Genomic DNA, 25,178 nt, shown 5'->3' with positions numbered 1-25,178 from the left:
ATAAACTTTTATGTAAGCACAAAATCTCCTAATAGAGAATGGAACTATGTTACATCCAGAAAAATTTGGATACAATATAAAGTTGTCTTCACCCATTAGTTCCTGAATAGAAGGAAAAAAAAAGTAAAAATTACCATAAGACACTGGCTATAAATTCCTGCATATATGCAGTAGTGGAAAAAATGTATTTTAATCAAATTTCATCCTAGAGGAGCTTTTCTCTACATGTTTTTTAAAATAAATACATAAATATGGCCCAAGAGCTCTGAGACCTTTATTCTAGAAACATAATTTTTCTGTAAAATAAACTTGTTTCATAAGCACACAATCTCATACAGAAATGGAACTATGTGGGTACAGACAAAAAATTAAATAATTGTATTAATAGAGATTTAATTATTATATAATTATTATAATTTTAATTTAATAATTTCAATAATTTTTAAAAACTCATTATTATATGATTATTTAATTATGACCCCTCCTTTGTCCATTGTCAGAAAAAAGGAGTGAAATCAAGAGGCAGGGAAGAGGAATTCACCTGTTTGAGCTTTCTAAGTGTTTTGTCTAAGAAAAACAACAAATAAAATAAATCCACAATAAAACAGCACCTGAATCCCACTTCCCACTTTTTTTACTATTTTTTTGTGTTTGAAACTGGGGCTGTTGAACTTCAGGGTGAGACCTTGGAGGTGTTTGGAGCTCCAGGTTCAGCCTGGTTGTGCTTAACGATGATTTCCATGGGATGATTGATTTGGGAATGTTGATATCAGCACTAATTGCTCCTTGATCCCCTGTGGAAGTTCCAAAGGTGGCCCTGCTCAGGCTGTGGTGACTCAGCCCCTGTGTGATGCTGTTCCTTTGTGTCTTCATTAAAATCAGCTCTCAATTTCCTGGATTTGGGACCATCAGACCCCCTCACCCCCATCTGAGGCTTCTGCTCACGCAGCAGGAGCTGAATCACCCCATGCTGGAAGGAATGAACCACCAGGAAATTCCTCCCCGGGTGATTTTCTGAACCTTTTCCCAGCCTAGGTAGGAGCTGATTACAAAAGCAGATTGCAGAGGTGATTGTGCCCTGGCACCAGCCCAGCAAGGGTTTTCCTGCCCTTCCCAGTGATATTTGGGAATGGTGTCCCTTTATTATTAACATTTGGGGGTGTCTCTTCCTTGCAGAGCTGTAGCCTGAATGGGGACAGGACAATCTCACCCGGACTGGACAATTTACTCACCCAAAGCTCTTTGGCTGGTGCAGGTCCTGTCGAGTCTCCAAAGAACAAATTCCTCTCCTTTAGATGGTTACAGATCCCTAAAATAAGTTTTTATTACAAAGACCCCTTCCAATATTCCCTTTGGATCATGAGACCAGGAGAAAGACCTAGGCTGGGGAACACTTGGACACCTTTTCAACCTGAGAATTATTTCTTTAACGTGTGCAAGGGAAAATGAGGGAAATGCAGGTCAGGAAGGTCTCATCTCCTGCTGAAGGGTTTGCAAAGCTCAGCTGATGCCTTGAGAAGGCTGAGCTGGAACAGAGGCTGGGCAGAGCTACAGAATAAAGCAGGGATTTATTCAAAGGATCTCCTCCATGGATCCACCTGGGGCAGCACAAGAGCCCAGCCAGGGCTGCACCCAAGATTTATTAAAAAAAAAAAAAAAAAAAAAACAACCCCCCCCCCCCCCCCCCCCAAAAAAAAAAAATCCCAACCAAACAAAAAACCCACACAAAAAAAACCCCAAACAAAAACCCAAGCAAACAAACTAACAAAAGCAGTTAATCCAACGAAAAAAAAAAATCCAAAAAATAAAAGGCAGCTTTAAAAGACTTTAAGCAAAGGAGAAGAAGATTAATTCCTCCACTCCTGCCTCAACTGAGCATGATAATCTTCTGTGGAAGCAGGACAGGGACTTGCTGTACCACAGCCTTTCCAAAAGGCTGAGGTCACCTGCAGGCAAGAGCCAGAAGTGAGGGAAAACCTCTGAAAATTAAAGAATAAAAATAATTAAACAAATAATTAAAAGAATAAATTAAATAATTTTTAAAACTAATAAAGAGAACTGACTGAGAAGCACCTGCATGAGATGTCCGGAATGCTTCTATTGGAGATTAGCTGATATAATAATCACTGATTATATCACCAGTTGATATAATAATCACAGATTTATCAGTGATATTTCAATAAAATCTGTTAAAATTCTCTCTTCCAGAGGCTGCTTAAATCCCCCAATGTGCTCTGCCAGCCTGGCAGGAAGGAGCTGCTGCAAGGAAAGTCTCAGAACCCTTTTCTGGGTGTTCAATTAATAAATGTACAAATAGAAGGAGCAATTAGTGAAGCTCAGTGGGATGAAGTGAGCGAGCTGCTCCTGCCCCAGGCATTGCTCTGGCTCTGCTGCCAGCCCTTGATGCTATCAAATAATTTCCTGAATGAAACAGCAATTCTGCCTCAATCAAATATTGATGGGGGTGTGGAGCCTGCCCTCAGCTCTGCTGGGAGCTCTTGCATTTGTTTGCTTTATTGGGATTTATTGCTCTGGGAGGGAGAAAACAAAACTTGGTTCAGAGTGTTAAAAATGAGCTAATTTGGATCATTTAGGCATTTTCAGCTCCTTTTTTTCCTCCCTATACCATTTGCTGATTCTCAATCTTTTTTTCCAGTGAATGAATCTGGGGCTGACTTCCAAAAAGCAATTAATTGATTAATAAATGTATTATTTTTATCTTTATATTTATTTATAAAATTATGAAATATTTAATATTCTTTACTCATAAATATAAAACAAATAAATAAATCAAGAACCTTGTTCTTTATTTCTTCCCCCATCCTAGATTCTCTTTTCCAGGTCACAGGAGATTCTTCTTCTCCTCTCCTTTCCTCAAGGTGAAATTAGCTGTGAATTTTATCTGCTGGGATAAGGTTTGGATTCTTCAGCCACACAGTAACTCAGATTTATATAAAAACAGCACCTGAGACACTGAGACCACATTAATTATTCTGGGGTTTATAATTATTAATTTAATAGCAGGCTTGTGGCCAGCTGACTGCTGTGGAGGATTGGTGCTGGTTATGAAGGTTTAAATTGATTTTTTACTTGGTTTTGATTTGTTTTCTTAAAGCTTTTCCCCTAACTGATAAAATACCATCAAAATTAAATCAAAAATGGAAAATCAGCATTTTCTGTCTTGGTTTGAGAAGTCAGGATGAATCCAAACAGGGAGCAGCTTGTGCTGCTCTGCTGGGAGGGGCTGAATTTTCCTTTGCAAAAGGTTTCCTATTATTTTTTAATTTTTTGTTTTAATATGAACTTTTCTCCTGTCACCAAATATTCCAATTGTAATTCTCGCTGCTTTGTTATTTCTGCCCCTCAGTGAATTTTCACTGAGTGTCTCCACAGGTGGGAGTTTGTAAGGTTTTAAAGCAGGGGAGGGTTCAGAAGGGGAATCGGGATGAGTGCAGCATCCCACAGCTGTTAAATGGGGATATTCTTCCACAGGGATGCAAATATTCCACCTGGGAATTGCAGACTGTCTGGGAATGGCTCTGGAATGAGGGACAAAGTTTCCTGAGATGCTTTTGACATAAAAAAAGTTCCTTGTGGGAAAAAGGGAAAAAATTCTTGCTAATGTTAAAAAGGCCATCAAGAAAAAAACAAAAGAAAAAAGTCTACCCATCATTAAAAAGAAAAGTGTAATAGCAATTTTAAATCCCAGAGCCCTACAAAACAATTTATATCAAGTTTATTTTTACCTCAACTTTAGCATTGTAACAATTAGACTGAGTAGAGTGTGAGCTGAGCATAGAAATCAATCAATTGACTTCCACTGTAATTAGAAATATGGCAAATATTAGTGCTGCTAGACACACAGCCTTACAGAACAACACCAAACACTTCAGGTTTTTTGAGCTGCCAGAATGACTCAAATAATTAAATAATTAAACTCTCGAGCCTCTAATGAGCTGCAGCATGATTTAATTGGGGTTTAGGGTTCAGAAAACTTCAGTTTTTGAAGTCAGCTTCTGATGGAATGGCATTGAGTTTTACATCTCTTGTGTCTCACTGTTCATTGAGACAGATAAAAGAATAAATAAAATTAATAATGAAATAAAATCCTTTAAAATGCCTCTCAGATGCCCCATCTCTGTAAAAGCTAAAAAACCCCAACACTTGCTGATCCACTCTGAGGCATTATTTAATTAAATAATTAAACTCCCAAGGCTCTAACGAGCTGCAGAGTGATTTAATTGGGGTGTAGGGGTCAGAAGGGGCCCAGGATAAGCCCAGTCCCAGATAAACCCAGTCCTAGATCTCTGTCACAGAGATTTTGGGCTGTGCTGGGAACATCCAGGCTGGTCCCAAAGCTTGAGGGAGATTTGGATAGGATTTGAGGGTCTGATCCCCAAGCTGGGATAGGATTGGGATGGGATTTGGGGATGCTGATCCTAAAGCTGGGATAGTACTTTGGGGATGCTGATCCTAAAGCTGGGATAGTACTGGGGTGGGATTTGGGGGAACTGATCCCTGAACCTGGGATGGGATTTGGGGATGCTGATCCCAAACCTAGAGTGGGATTGGGATGGGATTTGGGGGAGCTGATCCCAAAGCTGGGGTGGGATTTGGAGATGATGATCCCAAAGCTGGGGTGGGATTTGGGGATGCTGATCCCTAAACTGGGATGGGATTTGGGGTGGGATTTGAGGGATCCAGTCTGAGGCACTTCCAGACAGAATTAATTGGGATTTCTCATGGGGCGTGATGGAAAAGGTGAAATTCCCAGGTTCCTCCAGGTGAGTTCCACCCTCCTGGGGGGATTTTCCACAGGAATGCTCACTCTGGTGAGTTCTGAACTCTTCCAAAGCTGGGAAGCTCTGGCAGCAGAATTTAAATTGAATTTTCTCTCCTGTCAGCTATGGGAGGCTGATTTTTCTCCCTCTCCCAGCTTGTTCCTATACCAGCCTGGAATCAGGGGGTGGAAAATCCTCCTTCCCCTCCAGGCTGGGTGCTGAGGGCCTGGAATTCTCTGGAGCAGCTCCTGAATCCTGGAGCCAAAATGTTGGAGCAGAGCAGGGTTGGGGGCACAGAGGGCAGGGATCTGGAAAGGGACTCCAGCAGGGGCAGCTCTGCTTTCATCTTTCCTGGAAATAAACCAAAATCCACCAGATCTTTGTTCTGAAAATAAATACAAAATACACCAAAATACCACAGCCCTTCCTTCTAGAAATAAACCACAATCTGACACCTCTTCCTTCTAGAGATACACCAAAATCCAAAGCCCTTTTCTTCTAGAAATAAACCAAAATCCAGTAAAACCCAACCCAACGTCCCTTCCATCTGGAAATAAACCAAAATGCACCAAAATCCAACAGATCTTCATTCTGGAAATAAATACAAAACACACCAAAATACCACAGCCCTTCCTTCTGGAAATAAACCAGAATCAAACAGACATGTCCTTCTAGAAATGAACCAAAATCCAATGTCCCACTCTTCTAGAAATAAACCAAAATGCACCAAAATCCAACAGATCTTCGTTCTGGAAATAAATACAAAATACACCAAAATATCACAGCCCTTCCTTCTGTAAATAAACCAAAATCCACAAACAGGTCTTTGTTCTGGAAAGAACCAAAATCCACCAAAACCCAACACTCCTTCCTTCCGGAAATAAACCAAAATTCACCTGCAGGAACCTGGGAGCCTCCCCTTTTCCCACAAGGCCTCTGTGAGTTGAATCCCAGGTGGAATTTTCTCCCGTTCATGAAGTGTTCCTGTGAGTGGCAAACAGGGCAGATGGAACAAACGCAAAGAATTTCTCAGAATTCACCTTTCCCTTGTTTTTCCCAATTTTTACCCTGATTCCAGCACACAGAGCTTTATCCCAGCTCTTGTTTTCCCAAGCTGCAATTCTTTCAGTTCCTTATCTGCTGCCACCTTTTTCCCTTCATCCTCACAATCTTGTTTTTGTCTCCTTTTTCTGTTGTGTTGGCTGTCTCTTCTACACAATCTTGTCATCCTTGGCTTGTTTTTATTCACCCCCCCCCAAAAAAAAAAGAAAAAAAAAGGGGGAAATTTGCTTTCTCACTTGGACTGAACAAATGAGCTTTTGCTGACATCTGGGATTCTATTCCAAAGATCTCATCAGTTTGGGCAGCAGTGGCTGAATTCAGCTTCCTCTCTTCTGTTTAAAGTCTCTTAGAGCTGCCTTTTATTTTATTAGTTGGATTTTTTAATAAAAAAGAAAGATAAATAGGAATGCAGCCATGGATCTCTTAAAGCAGCTTTTTTTTTTGCTGAGATTTCAGTTCAGCGCCGAGCAGGATTCCAACTTTTGGCATCTTTTTCAACATTAATCCTGAAATGGCCAAAAATTCTGGCTCTGCACAGGACCTGAGTCATGGCGCCACATTTGGAGAGGGAAATTATTTTAATTAGTGGGGATTATTTCAATTTATTCTTAATTAATAATTATTTTAATTAGTGGGGTGGTTATTCAGCCCTCTTCAGGCTCCTCAGGGCAGTGCTGCTGTAATGCTGACCAAGCCCAAAGGCAGTGACTGTCCCCAAGAATGACAGACATGAGGCAAAAATATTATTTCTTTTCCTTATTTCCTTTTCTTCCCCCAATAATCCCCATTTTCTCTCTAACAGCAAAAGTCAAGATGTGTTACCAAGGCAGAAATGGCAGCGAAATTCAGGTGCATTTATCATTAAGGATTTTTATTTTTTTCTTTTCAGTTGTGGATTTCCTCCAGCAGGAGCCAAAAGCAAATCCCTGCTGCACCCATCTGAGCAGAGCCCCTTGCTGCACTCAGGATTTTGGAATAATCTGTGAGAAAATATTGGGATGAGGCAAGAAATCCAAACTGGGAGTGAAGAGTTTGGAGAAGGCAAAAGCCACGAGGCCTCAGCTCTGGTGGGGGGAACCTCAGGCTGGAGCTGCAGGAGGAGGTGCCCTGGAAATGCAGGAATTGGTTGGATTTCATTTGGGAGAGGGAGAAATGCACCTGGTGATGGTTCCTGTCAGCCCCAGTGGAGCTGTGCAAGGCTGAGCTGGTAAATAAAGGGAATTTTGCAGCAAGGAAACACCTGCCAGGCAGCAGAAAATGCAGATGGGAGGGGATTTTCCTCCTTGCACCTCTCCCTGGGATTTAACTCCTTCCTCAGCTTTAACTGGAGCCAATTTTTTTCAATTGGAAAATCAATTTTTTGGTTATCCATTTTTTTTTTTTAATGGGAAAACCAATTCCCTGTTGGAGAAAAGCAAAGGCTCCAATGCAGCAAGGAGAGAAGTGCAGGAGAAAAGGAAAACAATTCTTCTCTCATTTGCTTCTCCTGTGTTGTGCTCCTTTGGAATGTGGTTGGAGATTGTTCACCCACAGGTGATTGTTCCATTGGGCTCTGCTGTGAGGTGTTTTCACTCTTTGGCCAATCAGGGCCAGGCTGTGTCAGACTCTGGAGAGAGTCACGAGTTTTCTTATTAACTTTTTAGCATTCTGTTTGTATCCTTTCAGTATTCTTTAGTATAGTTCAGTATTCTTTAATATAATATAGTATCATAAAATAATAAATCAGCCTTCTGAGAACATGGAGTCAGACTCATCATTCTTTCCTTCGTCGGGACACTTCCCAGCAAATACAATACCCTTCAATGTATTTTGTCTTTTAAAAGTTTTTAAAGTTGTTGAATCATATCAGATTCAGAGAATTTGAAGCTCTAATTCTCAAATAGAAAAAAAAAAGGTAACAGTGTTTTCCACCCTATTTCTAATAATATTCCTTTTGAACAATGAACAGTGTGTTCTGTTTGAAATACCTGGGAACATCAAATTGGGCCCTCAGAGCCTGATAAAAACCCAGCTGATAAAAAGCCAGGAATCCAAAGGAGCACCATTAGCAAAAGGCTCCAAAAGCAAAAGGGACATTTGGCTTTCATGGTAATTGCAAACCCAGCCTCTTATTAAACATCATTTCCAATTAAATAATCCAAATTGACTTTGGAGGTGCTGCCTGCAATGATTGGAGATGGCTCTGGGTGCTTTTTGTTGAGGGCAGTGCCAGGCTCCCAAACCGTGCCATTATCACTGCTTTAGGATCCTTGCAGTCATTAATTCCTAATTAGAACCTAGGACTAATTGTGCCACTCTCTCTCAGGTAAACATCCCAACCGTTCTGGACACTTGGGGAAAAATTCAAAGCTGACTTCAGAAATTCAGATTTCACTTGAAACTCTCAGGAATTACTTCATAGTAAAGGTGGGAGGGCAAAATTTTGCTTTGAAACCCCTGCTTTTAATAAAATTTTTGCATCCAAAATTTGCTCTTTTATTTAAAAAAAAATTTATAGAGAACAATGGTGCCCTGATGTATGGCACAGATTGATGGGATTGAATCCCTTTAAGCGAGAGAATTCTGGGAAAAATAAATTTTTTTCCTCCAGAATTTTTCCCTCTTGGTCAATTTTAGAGCAGGCTTTTTAGTAGAGCTTGTAAATAAATGCTGGGATTCAAAGAAAAACTGGTGGAAAAGGTCAAGATTTCAGGTCCAAGTGGTTCAGACCCCCTGCTTCGGTGTGTTTTTTTTCCCTAATACTGTAAATTTTTGCCATTTTTGTTGTTGTTGTGGACCCTGTGGTTTTGTGGAGCCTTTTGGACTGCCTGGTTTAATTTTGCAGCAGATTCATTCTGGCAGAAGCTGAGCCTGGCCTGGGCTTCTCCTAAATCCACCTTGAGCCTTTAAATCCGCGATGGGATGAGTGCAGGTGACCACTGGGGGGTGAAGCTTTGTCCTCATCCCAAAATCCCCCAACAGGTGCCTTTCCAGGTGGGAATGTCCCTCTGGAGGTGACAATCTCTTCTCAAGCTCCCATTTCACTGCTGCCTCCAGGAGCCACCCAAACCCCAAGCGAGGAGAGCAGGAGGAGACAGAAAATGAGGTTTTGTGGGAATGAAAGAGCTCTGACATTTTCTGGGCCCCAAATTCCCGAGAAGTCTCCGTGGTGTTCCTGGGACAGGGAATAACTGGCATGGGAGCAATTGGCCTTTTTAACTTGGGTTAGTCCAGGCTCTGCTGGGCTTTGTGACCTGTCCCCAGCAACCCCAGGCCTGAAATAATCTTTATTTGGCACGAACCCCACTGCTGTCACCTCCTTTTTGACAGATGACTGCACAGCCAGAGAATTCCCCGGGAATTCCCCACGCTGCCACCTGACTCAGACGTTTCCAGCAAGTTTTATATTTGGATAAAAAAATGGATTTAATGAAGCCAAAGTGGTTTTATTTAGTGGCTTTTTTTGGGGTTTTTTTTGTTTTGTTTTGTTTTTTTTTTCCCCACCTGTTTTTTGGGGGGGCTGAGTTTAACTTTGATTTATTTTTTTTAGATCACGAGAGGTGGGAGAGAGCAGAGGGGGAGCAGGAAAATGAATCCATCTTGGCAAAGCTGAACTTGGCTTTTTATCCAGCAGGAAGGAAACCCCCTTGCATTTGGCCACTGGCCTTTCTGAAGTGTTTTAAAGTAAAATTGGAATGCTGTGGCCACTCTGGGTTCAAAATCAGATTTAAACTGGGTGACAGAAGCAGAGGGTTGTGATTTAGGGGGGGTTTGAGGGGACAAAAAGAAGCAGGGAGGGATAACCCAAGTCCTCTCCATTACAGAATGTGATATTCTGAATGACACAGCCACATCCAAAAAAATGTATCCTGTGGGGTGATTGAGGATTTAGGGAGATTACCTTTAATCTTCCTCAGTCAATAAAAAAAAGAAAATAGAATAGATCCTTTCTTCTTAGAAAGACAATGACATTTAATACGTTTGCTGGAGCTGGAAAATTGGCACAGTGTGTTTCATGTCAGAATTACATCTGAAACCTCCACAAGTTCAGCCACTGAACTTTATCTGCTTTGCCTTCATGCAGCCAGGGCTATAAATGCATTTTCCTCTTAAGCTCCCTGAACTTTTTGTATCTCACAGAAGGTTTGGAAATTGGCCTGGTGATGGGAATAAACACCAGGACTGAGATGCTGCTGGGTTCTTCAGGCTGGGAAAACCAGCTTTGAGCAGGTCCAGGTTCATCTGTGGAGGTGTTTAATGAGCTGCTGTATCTTAATTTTCTTATTTTTTATCTTCCTTTTGTGTTGCCTCATTTTCTTATTGTTCCACCTGCGCATTTGCAGTAGAAATAAAATTGCTGCATGTGTGGCTTTCAGGAGAGGTCCCATCCCATTTTTGAGCTGGAATACAGGTGGTCCAACACTGAGGACGCTGGAGACACCTGGATTAAATTCCTTGTCCTGTACTTGGAGAGCTCCAGGAGGAAAATGCTCTCTTAGACAATCTTTTCATTTATTATAATTCATAATTATATTATGCAATAATAATTTGTGCCTGTCTCATGTTGTCACTTCAAATTGGGATAAAATTCCCTCCATACCTTGGAGGTTGGGAGATTATCAGATATTTGCTGTGGGTGTGTTCCTTTGGATTGGAATTCAGAATGAAATCCTGTTCCTTTGCCCTGAGACTGAGCATGAAATCCCATTCTTTTCACTGAGGTTCACAATGAAATCCCATTCCTCTGGATTGGGATTGAGGATGGAATCCCATTTTTTGCACTGGGATTCACAGTGAAATCCCATTTTTTGCACTGACATTCAGAATGAAATCCCATTTCTCTGAATTGGGATTCAGAGTGAAATCCCATTCTTGGCATTGGGATTAACAGTGAAATCCCATTCCTTTGTGCTGGGATTCACAGTGAAATCCCATTTTTTGCACTGGGATTCAGAATGAAATCCCATTCTTGTCATTGGGATTAACAATGAAATCCCACTTCTCTGGATTTGGATTCTGAGTGAAATCCCATTCCATTACACTGGGATTCAGAATGAAATCCCATTCTTGTTATTGGGATTAACAGTGAAATCCCATTCTTTGCATCGGGATTCACAATGAAATCCCATTCCTCTGGATTGGAATTGAGGATGAAATCCCATTCCTATGCACTGGGATTCAGAATGAAATCCCATTTCTCTGGATTTGGATTCTGAGTGAAATCCCTTTCCTTTACACTGGCATTCACAGTGAAATCCCATTCTTTGTATTGGGATTCATAATGAAATCCCCATTCTTTTACACTGGGATTCACAGAGAAATCCTATTCTTTGCATTGGGGTTGGGAACAAAATCCCATTCCTTTGTGATGTCTCGCTCAGATCTCACAGCCAGGTTTGGGCGCTGCATCCTGAAGATTCAAATGTTAATCGCCATTTAAATTTCATTCATATAAATCCAGGTATTCCCTAAATTTCTGGCATTCCTCTCTCACCTCTGTCAGTGTCACAGGTGGAGCCAAAAAACAGCTGATGTTTTATTAACTCATTAAAATATTCATCCCTGCCTTCATCCACGGGGTCCCTGGAAAATTTGCAGCCTCTAAACCCAGAGAGCTCATGAAGAAAAAGGAGAAAGTCCTGGATGGCCCCAGAAAACTCCAAGAGCAGGAGGTGGAACTACAGACAGACTCTTTGCTGACAGATTTTGAAACAATTTTTAATTTATTTGCTTTTTCAGGCTGGCCTCATGGCTCTTGTTTTGGCAACCTCTTGCTGAGGGGACCTGGTTTAGCTCCCTCATGTTTGAGTTGCTGCTCTGCTCCCTCCTGCAGCCACATTTTCCTATTTTTCTGGTACTTCCACTCAGGAATGATACAGCTCTGGAAAATGTCATGTATTTTTCAGAGTTATAAAGTTTGTTAATGGATATTTCACCATAAATCTTCCTCTAAACAGCAAAATAACTGCCCTGGCTGTCCCAGGCAGCATTTGGCACCAGAACTTTGTGTGTTTCCACTTTTTTTGAGTGTTTGCGAAGTCAGAACGTGAGATTTCTTGGTTTTTCCACCAGGGAAGGAGGCTGTTTGGTGGTGAAAAATCCATAAATTTAGACTGAGCAGAATCTTGGGATATTAGGGATTTGCCACAGATGGAAATACATTATTGGGATGGCAACGTTCTTCTTTTCACCTTCCTAGAAAAGCCATCTGTCTGCAGCCCTGTGAAAATATCCCAGATGAAAATGGAAAATCCTATAGATAGCAGCAGTTCTTCCAAGAAAACGTCAGCAAGTCTGTTCCCCTTCTCCCCATCGTGGTGTAAATACAGATCAATTTGGGATTCATGGAATACACAGAACAGAATATGAGAAGAAATCAGAGCTGGGAGAATTCTCATGGATTTCATGGCTTGAAAGAAACTGATACTGGCTGATCCAGGTTTCAAATCTGGATTTTCATTTTTAAAATTTTTAATTTAAAATTTTTTAATTTTAATTTTTAATTAAAAAAAAAATTTTTAGAATGGAGCGGAATCATTTTCCTGTAGAAATTTCCGTGGTTCCATCCAAATTCAGTTGGATTTATCAGTATAGGGTTTGGGGGTGCAGAAAGCACCACAAACACCTCCTGGGATAAATGGTGAACAAACAGCTCCAGTTTTTAACTGGACTTGCTGCAAAATTTGGGAATATTCAGTGTGAAATTTGTGATTTGTGTGGCAAAAACATTCAATTTATTGGGGAAAAAAAAATCTGGAGAGGCACCTGAGGGAAGGGAGTTTTGGTGTGGTGGAACTCGTGCCGTGTGAGAGGTGCAGAGCAGTGAGGGATTGGTACAAGATGCGCTGAGTCCCCAGTAAAATCCTTTATTCCAGCTGATTTCTGAGGCTGCTGCTGGATTTTTCAGCCCCTCCCTGGTCACAGATGCTTTTCGGCAATTAAATGAGCTCTTAGAGCTCGCAGCAAGCCCTGGCTCCCGTGTTTTATTTGGAAACATCCACCTTTGAAATGGTTAATTACTCACTCAGCTCCTCCCAATCCCTCCCAAACTGCTTTTTTCAAGTTTTCTAATTTCCACTGCCATGACTGGGCAGCAAATCCCATCCCAGCTGCAGCTACTGATCCCCTCTAACCCTTTTTTTCTCTTAGTTGTAATTTCAACTATCAGCTCAACAATAAGCCCATCTCTTAATCTCAGCATGAACAAATGGAAAATGGTCAAATGACGCACAATTTTAAGCTTCTTGCTGTATAAATTAGACAGAGTGCGTCAGTTCACTGGAATACTCTGACCTTTTCTCCTTAAAAATCTTGGGGGGGAAGCTCTGGGAAGCCCAAAGTTGAGTCTGCTGTATTTACAGTGAGCATAAGGCACCAATATGGACAGAAATAAAGGAGCTGCTGCTTAAAATATAAGGGGGAGAGGAAGCCAGGGCAGAGAGGGAGGAATGCCAATAAAAGCCAGACTGTTGGGAGCTTTCAGCAGCTAAATTCACTTTATATTTGTACAGGATATCATTCCCCACCCTCCAGTGCAAAACCAGGGATCCTGTGGGGTTTAAAATTGAATTTCTAATTGCTGTCATTAGCACTGGCCCTTTGATTCCAGCTGGGATGTGCCACGAGGTGAATTTGGGCTTTTTTTCCAGATTTTGGCTGGGAGCAGGAGCTGGGGGAGGTGACATGGGAGGATCGAGCTCAGCAGCAGCACAGGGCTGGAATGGCTCCACTGGGAATTGGGAATTCCTCCTCCTCCTCCTGCAGCTCCTGACTGGGGAGTGAAGTTGGGGTTAGGAAAATTCCTAAACTTCCTTTGGAAAATTCCTCCTTAGAGGAATTCTGCTGTCCCTCCCCTCAGTGCTGGTGCTGTTGTGTCACTTGGGTTTGGGCTCAGAGTACTGCTCTCTGAATTATTTAGGGAATTTCTATTTGGAGAAACAATGGTTTTTAAGGTCCTTTCCAACCCTGATCATTCTGTGATAAAAACCAGCTTTTTTTAAAACTCAGATGGGTCATGGTTTGTGTGGGAATAATTTTATAATAATTTTTAAATAGTAATATATAATATATATTATATATATTATATATTATTATATGTTATTATATTGTATATTTTATATATTCTATTATTATATATTATAGAAAATTATAGAAATTATATATTATAGAAATATATATATTATTATAATTTTATAATAATTTTATACACTCGATAATACTTTAAAAACCCCCTCTTTCATTGCCTGTCAATTGGATTTTAAAAGAATTACTTCTTCTTTTTCTGGACAGAATTTCAGATTAATTTCTTTTAGAGAAACCTTTCAGTCCAAGTGTGAGTGATGCTTACGAAGCATTTTTCTCTGTGGGTCCTGTGCCAGGCCCTGTGTTGGTTCTGGGCTTCTCCCTGGCCTTCACTTCATGTGAAATGAGTTGTTTCATTATTATCATTTTCTTGCCTCAAAGGAAAATGATTCCTATTATGGAGAGAGAAATAAAAGGAAAGGGAGAAAAAATCACCAGGATCTGGTTGTAAAGGCAAAGTTGAATTTTAGCTTTATGAACCACCCTAAAGCTGAGGTTTTATCTCAGCTGAAACTTTAAAAAATACAAAATAATTTGGGGAAAAATAGTTTCTGTTTAGTTGTCAGTGTTCTCTGAGGAAGGAAGAGATCACTTGGTTTCTCTGAGATGAATCATGGAATCATTTTAGTTCTTGGAAGAAAAAAAAAGGAAAAGCTCTTCATAGAAAAGACCTTGAGGGTCATCAAACCCAACTCTGAACCTGGCACTAAGGCCACTAGCAGTGTCCCCAGGTGCCACTTTAGCTGTCACCATCCATGGAGCTCTCCAAAAACCCAACCAGCCACAAGTGGTGGCCCTGGTGATCCCCTGGTGATGGCTTTTGATGTCACCACCTCTGCTGATGTCCCCCTTCTGCAGCTGCAGTCCCCTGCTCAGGGTGATGCTTTGTTCACTCATTAAAATATTCATCCCTGCCTTCATCCATTTGATCCCTGGGAAATTTGCAGCCTCTAAATCCAGAGAGCTCGTGAAGAAAAAGGAGAAAATCATGGGTGGTCCCACAAAACTCCAAGAGCAGGAGGTGGCAAATGTTAGCAAATTACTACTAACATGTTTAATAGGTAAAAAATTAGAGTTTATCATGAAGCAGTTCAAAAAATCAAAAACATTCAATGCCTTTTATGTTTTGAGGAGCTAATTCCCTTCTTTTGTTTTCCAACACTGAAATAAGACCATTTATACAGTGAAATAACAAGCTTAGAACGGGCTAGAATAAGTAACACATGTAAAAATAAATTATTATTAACATATTAAAATATTGTATCCATAATTTATAAAAGTGATGAACCTGCAAAAGGGACAAAGTGTGGCAGAGGCTGAGGAAAGGGGACCAAGGCTCTGTCACAGCTCTCAGAGCTCCTTAATTCAGGTTTCCAACTGCTGGGATCATTGTCCCCTTGTCCCAGGATTTGCTGTGGAATTCATTAATGCAAACCCGGAATGGAATTGTAAATAAATTGTAAATGTGCTGCAAAAATGAGTGAAAAAAAGGATGGAAAAATCCCTAAAGAGGAACTGCAGAATCTTGAAGGTGCAGGGCTGGGTTAGTGGGACCTTGCACCCTAAACCCAGCGTGTGTGGATGTGCTTCCATCACAAGAGAAATGCTCTGTGCAATTTGTTTCCTTCTAGAACTCCGTGAGCTGAGGGGGGATTCAGCTCCAGGCTGCTCCAAAGACTCCTTGTCATTCCTTAAATCTGTTCCTGCTCATAAATGTGGCCTGTATTTATTGATTTCTCACAGTTTTTACTTCAGTTTTTTTGCTTCCTCACATATTGTCCTAAATTCTCCTCCTCATGGCGTTGATGGAGCCCCAGGACTTCACCTCCTTCACACCCACGGGCTCATTTTCCAAACCTGCTGCTTAATGCATTATTCTTTATTTTTAAACTTTCCAGGGAGTTAAAAATAGACCTGATCCTTTTCATTCTCTTATAAATAAAGAGCAGCTCGGACTCGGGCATTGAGCAGAATCCATTGGTTGGGGAATTCCAGCTGGGGAATGCATCAGTTCCCTCCATCAGGGCTGCTTCTGCTTTTCCAAAAAAAAATTTCCATCCAAACAGAAGCTGTTTTTTGGGAGTGTGTGATCACCAAAGCCCCTTGACCTTTGGGAATTTGCATCTCTGTCTCTTTTTGCCCCATTATTTCCTCTTCTGATCCTCTTGGCTGTCCCAGAAATTCATCTGATCAGAAACCTCTCTTCTTCAGAAATAATTACTTTTTATTTTTTGACCAGGACGTTTTTTTCCTCCTAAATATTATTCTCCTCGCAGATTAAATATTCAAGTCCATAATTTATGGGTTTCTGCTCTGAACACTGATGTTCATTGTGTTCATCCACTTAGTGCGGCAGCACAGGGAGAACTTGTCTTGGATTTAGAAGTAATGAAAACAAATGGTCAGTGTTGTAAAATCAGTTTTGTGGTAGAAGTGGGAATCTGAGTCTTCTTGGCTCCTTCCAAACCGTGCTGAATTTGTGGAATGGTAGGTTAGGAATGGTACCATTAATCCAAATTAATGATTGCAGCAGCGAGCTGAAAACCAGCTTCTGTTTAATAAAACCAAGGAAAACTGATGGGACTGGGAAAGCATGTGTGCTTTCCAGATACCAGGAAAACTGGGAGGTAAAATCACATTAATTGGTGATTTTGACACTCTTACTTTAATATGGAGTGTCAGAGCTGAAGTCTCTCTCCAGCAGAGATCATCACATATTTAGAGAGTGAGGAGTGGATTCCTAAATGGATTCCCCAAACCAGAGAGGTCAGAGCATCCCTGGTGAAGCTCTAAAAGGAGCAGAGGTGAAAACAGGACCCTCTCTTCTTCCCAAGAGCTCAGGGGGAGGGAATTGGAAACTAAAACCTGCTCGAAAAAGAGCTGCTAGGTTGGAGATAAGTGAATAAAAATACCCTGCCAGCCAGCAGGGACAGCTGGGGCGCTACACCCAACGGCAAGGGTGGAAAACCAGGGCTGGAAAATCAATATCCCCACGGGGAAAAGGTTTGGCAGGTCCTCACTTCCACCCTGCAGTTCCTGGAACCCACACAGCAACACCTCGGGGAGAGGATGGGCAGGTTGGGGATTGAAAATTCAGTGCCTGGGGCCATCTGCTCTCCAGATTTCTCTGATTCTCAGCTGTAGGGCCGGGAGGACTTCAGCACCAGAGGAGGAATGAGCATTATTAGGAAAGAGCATTATTGGGAATGAGCATTATTGGGAGTGAGGAACACTTCATTACGCATGAAGCATTATTAGGAGTTAGGAGTAGAGAATTATTAGGAATGAGCAGGAACACTTCATTACGCATGAAGCATTATTAGGAGTAAGAATTATTAGGAGTAGAGAATTATTAGGAATGAGAATTATTAGGGGTGAGGAATGTTTCATTAGGAATGAAGCGTTATTAGGAGTAAGAATTATTATGAATGAATATTATTATTATTATGCTCAAAGTGAGCATTTTAAGGAATGAGCATTTTAAGGAATTATTATTCTTAATATTAGGAGTAATATTAGGAATTACAAATAATATTAGGAATTCCTAATATTAGGAATTATTACTCCTAATTACTCCTTATAATTATTAGGACTGAACATTATTAGGAGTAAGCATTATTAGGAATGAGCATTTTAAAAAATGAGCAATATTAGGAATGAGTGTTTTAAGGAATGAGCATTATTAGGAGTGAGCATTATTAGGACTGAGTGTTTTAAGGAGTGTGCATTTTAGTGAATGATCATTTTAAGGAATTATTGCTCCTAATATTAGGAAAAATATTAGGAATTAGGAGTAATATTAGAAATTCCTAATATTAGGAATTATTAGTCCTAATTACTCCTAATAATTATTAGGAATGAGCATTTTAAGGAATTAACATTATTAGGAGTAAGCTTTATTAGGAGTGAGCTCATTATTAGGGATGAGCATTTTAAGAAATGAGCATTTTAAGGAATTAACATTATTAGGAGTAAGCTTTATTAGGAGTGAGCTCATTATTAGGGATGAGCATTTTAAGAAATGAGCATTTTAAGGAATGAGCATTTTGAGGAATTATTACTCCTAATATTACTCCTAATATTAGGAATTTGTAATACTAGGAATTATTGCTCCTTATTACTCCTAGTAATTATTAGGAGTAAGCATTATTAGTTTTTTAAGGAATGAGTATTTTAGGGAATGAGCATTTTAAGCTTTGTCTTCCCACGGCTGCTGAAGGAACCTCCCTGTCCTTCTGGGCAGAGGTGGCTGCTCTGCCTCCAGATCTGAAATAATATTAGGGAGAGCTCCCTGGCTGATTATCCAAAACCAATCTAAAACTGGGATGCATCTGGGTCATCCCAGCAGTTGGAATGCTAATAATGCCTTATGAAGATGATAATTCCCACTGCTTACAAAAATCTCACTGAAATGGGAAATTCTGGCTAAAGTGAGGCTGTTGGAGGAGTTTGGGTTTCTTGAAGAATGAATTTTAATTCCTTTTTGGGGTTGGAAAAGTGTTCAGTTCTGGTCTCATCTTGAGATGATTCTATTCTTTAGCTTGGATTTTATAATGCCTTCCAAAAAATAAATATAAAAATGATTCCACCTCATTTCTCAGTCAAACAAAATCAACCTTGGTAGGAATAATCTATAACTTAATAGAATATATTAATTTTATTGTCTACAGACATTTGAAGATTATCCAAAAGTATCAAAATCTCATCACATTTTCCATCATTAAACTTAAAAATCAGGGGTTTAATATCTGTATCGAGGAGAATCTTATTTTGATGCTACTATGGTGATACTGCCCTATCAAAAAATATGTAAGAATTAATCAGCCTCGCCTGGAAACTTAAAATAAAGAACAAAATGTTCATCCTTTGCCTACCACAAATGTGTGGTGGGAGACAAAGGTAACTGGGATAAAAATAGCAAAAATTGCCTCATTTCACAATCAGATCCATCCTGAAAAAACATTCAGGTTTGTGCTGTTCTAGGTGGGAGCATCCTGGAGTGCTCTATAAATGGACACAGCATTCCAGGCAGTCTGGCAACCTCCTGGAGCTGAAGGAAACAGCAAAATACCCCGAGTTATTAGAAATATTTCTGCTTCAATCAAGGCAAGGAACGTGGAGTTGTGGAGGGTTTTGGTCTCAGTGAAGGACATTGGCTGATGAAGTTGAAAAAGTACATCTGAAATGAGCTTTTTGTGGGTTAAATGTTTCTAAAATCAGCCCCAAATACTTTGGAAATTAAAAAAAAAAGAAAAAAAAAAAGGTAATTTTAAACGTGGGCAATAAAATGGGAAATCCCAACCTGCTGAACAGGATTCCCTCCCAGCACCACACTGGGCAAGGTTCAGTGCTCCAGGTTATTATTGTCCCTGTTGGTGCTATTTGGGAATTTCCAGGATATCCAAATGTAACTTCAGTCAGCATTGTCAGAAAAAAAAGCCACCTATAAACTATTTTAGACTGAACCACATCAACAGCTCCTCCTGGGGTGCTTTGCAGGGCTCACTCAGGGATGGAGTTAAGCTCTCTGTTGGTAAAATAAAACCCCACCACAATATTTAGCTTGCAACTGTGCACTTCCAGCATGTAAAAATTGACTTAATTTTCCACAGGGAGAGGGAAAATAGGGAGAGGTTTGTGCTGCAATTCCCAGGTGGCAGAAATGTTCTCTTGCCACTCTGACAAGAAGTGAAGAGTGAGTGTTCAGCACCTGACAAGTGTTTGTCCTATTAGGATTTTGATGAGTTTCATACAGAGAAAAACAGGCATTATATTAATGAAGTGCTGTGCTAAGTGGGCTGCAGCGAGTGGAGCTTGTATAAATAAATGTATAAAAACAAAATCAGGGAAGATTAATGCCTCCAGTCATGAAGGCAAATGACTAAGCAAATAAATATGTAAACTGTCAGAGAGTGAGAATAAAGAAATCAAACATCAGAAAATTATGTTTTTACAGACACAGCAGAGAAAATTGTCAGGCTGCATTGCTTATTTAACTGCTGATATTATTGGGAAAATGAACAATGACAATTCCAATTAACTCCTAAAGCTTTCAGATCTGCTTCATGACAGATCTGTAACCAGGGTCTTTATTGAGTGCTGCTGGCACTCAATAACATGGCAGAGGCCATGACCAGGAGTAATTAAGAACTTATAATCAAGCTGTATGTGAGCCCTGACCTGAAATTCACTGAAATTTGGGATAATCCTTCCCTCAGCCTCGAGTGGCGCTCGCTCCTCCTCTCCAAAACTACTCCACACAAACCAACCCAGACTCTGCTCCTGCAGGGAAAGCCCAGTTCTGGTGGCTCCTTGAATTTCCAGTAGTGAAACAATTCCCAAAATCCTTTAGGTTGGAAAAGACCTGTGGGGTCCCTTGAGCCCCAGCTGTGCCCAATCCCCACCTTGCCACCAGCCCAGTGCCACCTCCAGCCCTTCCTTGGGCACTCCAGCACCTTCCAAGGCCTGCCCATCCTCTCCATGAAGAAATTCCCTCCGAAGAGCCCTCTGAGGATCGGCTAAATTGTTTAGGATCGCTGTGTGCTGTACATGACACATCTTGGAAGTGTGAAAACGAATTGTTGGCGTTTCTCTGCCGGCAATCTCTGGAGAGAGATTTGGCCTCGGCTCCGTCCCAGCTCCAGAGCTGCAGAGCCCTCACTGTTCTGGCCAGGAGTACAAACAATTTCCATTGTGCAGCTCAAGCAGAAACAAATATATACAAAGCTGTTGAATCTTGCACTTTGATGTGTTTTCATTTGGCACGGGGAGGTGTAATCATTAAACAAATGTGTTTATCTACCCGGGCAACTTTGATCTGGCGTGGGCAGTAAAAGCCTCGTTACTGCAGGAGGAGTGTGAGGAGTTCTCTGAGAACAAAGAGCAGAAAGCTGGTGCTGAGCCTGCCAGGGAGGGATTGCAAAGCCTTTCAGTGCTGTCCAACACCTCAGAGAGGAATTTTTATTCTTTATAATGTATCTCTTCCTAATGTACCCCTGGAATCACCCTGTGTTAATAAAGCAAAAGGCGTTTTCATTCCATTGGGATGAGTCTGGGGGCAAGTCAAGGAGATTTACTGGGGGCAGATACCAGCTCATCCTACTTCATGCTGCAGCCAAAAGCCACGTAGGGCTGGATTTATCCAGGTCTGGGTCAGCACTGTGTGCTCAGCTGCATCTTTAGAAGATTTTGCTGTCTTGAAAGATGAGGGGCTCCTCTCACACCTTCAAACCATAAAGCAAAAGCTGTTACCTCAAGCACTCAATGTCTTCCAGGTCCATCATCTGTCAGATTCTCCCATCTGCAAATGGTTCTGGGAGTTGGTGGGGCACAGGGAGTTCATGGGATCACTCTGGTCCAGGTGTGGATAACTTTGAGTCCATGGCACCGTCAGGGGTGGGTGCAGATTCCCCACAAATCCTCCTTTTGCAGCCCTTCTTTTTTTAACGAGTTACAAAACCCACTAATCCACTTTCTCTCCTTTTATTACAAGCTGCAAGTGTCCAAATATTTCCCCATCTGCCTCCTGACTGTACAAAGCGTTGCCTTTCCAGCCCAGTAAATGGAGCATTTATGACATTCCAAAAGCTGTTGCCCATTAGCAGTTTCTCAGGCTTCGGAGTGTTTTGCAACCCAGCAGTCTGCCTAATGATTGAGGGGAAAACAACATAATCATGTGCTGACATTCCAAGTGATTTTATAAGCCACTTTTATCTGGGATGCCCTTTTCCTCTCCCTGTGTTGGTCTAAATCTGCTCCATCCACTGCTGCTTTCTGTGGAGGAGCCCTAGAGGTCCTCCTTCAGCTGCTCTGGAGCTTCCCTCTGGAAGCACATGCCCTCATCCTCCAAAGATAAATGGAATTTAGCTTATGGTAACTGTTATTAACCGTCCTGAGCCTCCACTGGAATTATCCCCAAGGCACCTTCACTTTTTAATTAAATATATGTTGAACAAGTGAAAACCGTGGCTGGCTTTCTGCTGTGGAGAAGGGAAGACATTGCTGGATCATTCATCTGCAGGGCTTAGGTCTAAGTTTAAAATTAGGTCTAGGTTTAAAAATTTGTGGTGTCCTGCTTGTCCTGAAAAGCTGGGAAGTAGCACTTGGAGTCACCATTCCTGGAAGTCTTCAAAAAAAAAAATTAGCAGATGTGGGATTTTTGTAGTGTGGTTTAGGGAGTGTGGTGATATTTGGTCAGAGGTTGGACTTGGAGGTCTTTTCCAAGGTCTTTCAGAGGTGTCCCAGCACCCAGGTGTAAAATCTTCCCTGTGTTAGAAAATCCTCGATGCTGCTTCCAGGTGGGGAAGTTAATTCCCATTAAATTCATTTTTATAAGGATTCCAGAGACATCAGCAATGTCATGGGCATGTAATTCCCATGTGGGGATGTCTGGGCTCCTGTGTGGATCAGGAGAGGCCACAGAACCATTTCCCCATCTTGGAGAAGGTTTGCAGAATGGGAAAAGTCCAAAGAACACCAGAATCTTGTAGTCCACGTGTTCAGAGCTTCTCCTGCTTCTTCTGGGCACTGGAAATAATCTCAATTTTTCTGTGGGTGGAAGATGTGCCCCAAATAAGGCTCAATAAAGTTTCTCAGGGGTTTTGCTGAAGCTGGCATGGGGCAGAGCACGTGGCAGAGCTTCTCCCTGATTTCTGAGTTCTGGGGAGATTAAAATGTGTCAAACTGAGCTGCCATCCCTTCTCCCCAAGGTGGGAAGCCACAGGCACACCCTAAATTTTCACCTGGGGATGGTTCCTGTAAGGTTTTCCAAGGAAACCATTTGTCAGCTGCACCAAAAACCCAGGCCGGGTAAAACTCACATTTTTGGGCTACTTTTTACCAGAAACAGCCAAAGTGATCTTTTGCTGAGCTGAGATTTACCTTACAAATAAAGCACAAGCCTATTTAATTGAAAGTTTGAGTGTTCTCATCACCCCCAGAGGAGAAGGGGGAAGGAGATGTGAAAACTAAACAGAATTCTAGCAAGGTGCCCCCACCATGCAAATAAATCCTGCAAAGTCATTTAGCAATGTTTTTATTCCTGGTGGATTTCTTTAATCCTTCCAAGAAAAGTTAGAGGGTCAAAAGCGATGCTCACTTTTGACAGGGTTTTCATGGAAAGTTTGAGGCAGTGGAAAACAATTTCTTGGTTTGTTGTTTGTTTTTTTATTTTTTTTAATGTCAGTGATATTTACAATTTGCCAATTCTGTGACATTTTCGGCAATTCCTATACATGCCAGGAAATCCCAAACACCAAAAGTGGGATACAAACCATGGGAATGGAGAGAATAAAATGATAAGGATTGTTTTATCTGAGAGCCAAAGCTGTTACCTTTAAATGAGATTGATCATTCTCAAAACAGATCAACTATTTCTGTGGGGAAAAGCTTTATAAAGACTATTGTCTTGTTAAACTATGGAAGAGCAGAACTTGAACTCTCTCTTAAGAGCATCTGTCCAAAGTTGTACAATTCTGTTTATGGTTATCCAACACGAAGCCAAACCACTGGGACTTCAAAAAAAAGATTTTCAGAAGAAAATAGAAACTCTCATTCATTCATTCCAGCAATGAAATTGAAAAATAATTAAGTAAATTGAAAAATAAGAAATTATTTCTGCATTGTTATATGTTCATAGTTTCCAGTGTTTAGATGTTAAAATTGTGGTCGGTTTTTCTTGGTGGCTGAACTAAACAAAGAATAGAGAAGGGGGAAAAAGGTCCAGAGGGGATTTCATTAAAGTATTAAAAGTTATGAGGGGCACAGCTGTCTGATCACTTCATTGTCCCTCAGGGAACAGTCAAGGGGTCAGGATTAATGACAACTACATTTAAAGCATGTCAAAGGGAAAATATCCGACGTGTTTAAGCAGCCTTTGGAATTAGCGGGCGCAGGAAGCCGCGGGAGGGGATGGTATAGTTTGACTTTTTCAAGGGCTGCATCACTTTATAAACAGCTATAGCTGGGAGGGAATATTTATATCCTGACGCTTATTTATATCCTGACACTTGACAGCTCCAGAGTGAGCTGCGGGGCTGGGGTTTGGTGGTGGTCAGGCCTTGGCACAAACAAAAGTTATTGATGAGCAGCAAAGCCCCGCACGCTGCTCACTCGCAAACCTAAAGGAAACGTGTCTGGAAATTAATAAATTCAATTAAATTTATCTTTTTGAAGAGTGGCTGATGAGATACAGGAGTCTGAGTGTTAGGTTCAGATTAAGGCATGGCCACCATGAACTCTCTGTACCTGGGTGCTGGTGCCCTGTATCTCCTCTAGACTTTGCCCTACTGCCACAAAAAAAAAAAAAAGCAGAATGTACAGAAAAATCCCCAACATTCAATGTAAATACTTTCAACAAGGCCTGAATCTCCACAGATAATTCCTGTGGCACGCTGTACAGTAAACTGTGAGTAAATGGCTTTTCCCCCCCTCCAGAATTGATCTTTATTGCTTCTGTAGCAACACTTACAACATTACAGGAGTTAACAAAGAGGCTGAGCCAAGGTACTTGCAAGCAGTGAATAAAATGTCACCTGGAGCAGCCTATGGATGGAAATAAAATCCAGTGTGCTCCTGGGGTCATTTCTAATCTTGTTTGGCTCTTGAAGAAAACCTGCCTGTCTCCCATCCCTCTGCTGTAGCCAGGGATTGTGAGTCAGGCCCAGGTTTGCAGGTTATAAACTCATCTGTTCTTAGGTGATTAAATAAAGAGTGTAAGATGTACAAGTTAGAGGAAAAAAAAAATTACAGAATGTAGGAAAATTTGTTTCCCCTTCTTCTAAGGGTTTATTTTTTGCTCAACTCCCTTCTATTCTTTCATTTTCTTGGCGTCAGCATCGTTTCCAGAAGTCAAATCCCACGTTAGCCTTTGTTATTTTTAATTCTCTCTCTGCTTCCAGGGATGGGGGAGCCACAGATTCTCTGGGCAACCTGTGCCAGTATCTCACCACCCTCACAGGGAACAATTTCTCCCCAATATCCATTCTAAATTTACCTTTTTTCAGCTTAAAGTCATTTCCCCCTCATCTTACCCCTGCATTTGCATATTTTTTTACTCCAAAGCTTCTGTAAATTTTGAAGGCAAAACATTCATGGAAGTTCATATTCACTGAAGACCAACTGCCTTTAATAAAAGTTCTGTCAGATTGTTCTTCTGAAGAAGAAGAAGAACAGGAAAAATTAAACATTTAAATCAAGTATCCTTTCAAACCATTAGCCAAAGCCTGTGGGCTCCTTTCGAGTGTATTGATGGTTTATTCTGGAAATATTCTGGCA

Source organism: Passer montanus, unplaced genomic scaffold (genome assembly GCF_014805655.1).
Source record: "Passer montanus isolate IOZ18808 unplaced genomic scaffold, ASM1480565v1 scaffold35, whole genome shotgun sequence".
NCBI classification, from domain to species: domain Eukaryota; kingdom Metazoa; phylum Chordata; class Aves; order Passeriformes; family Passeridae; genus Passer; species Passer montanus.
Note: the sequence above shows the minus strand (reverse complement) of the source record.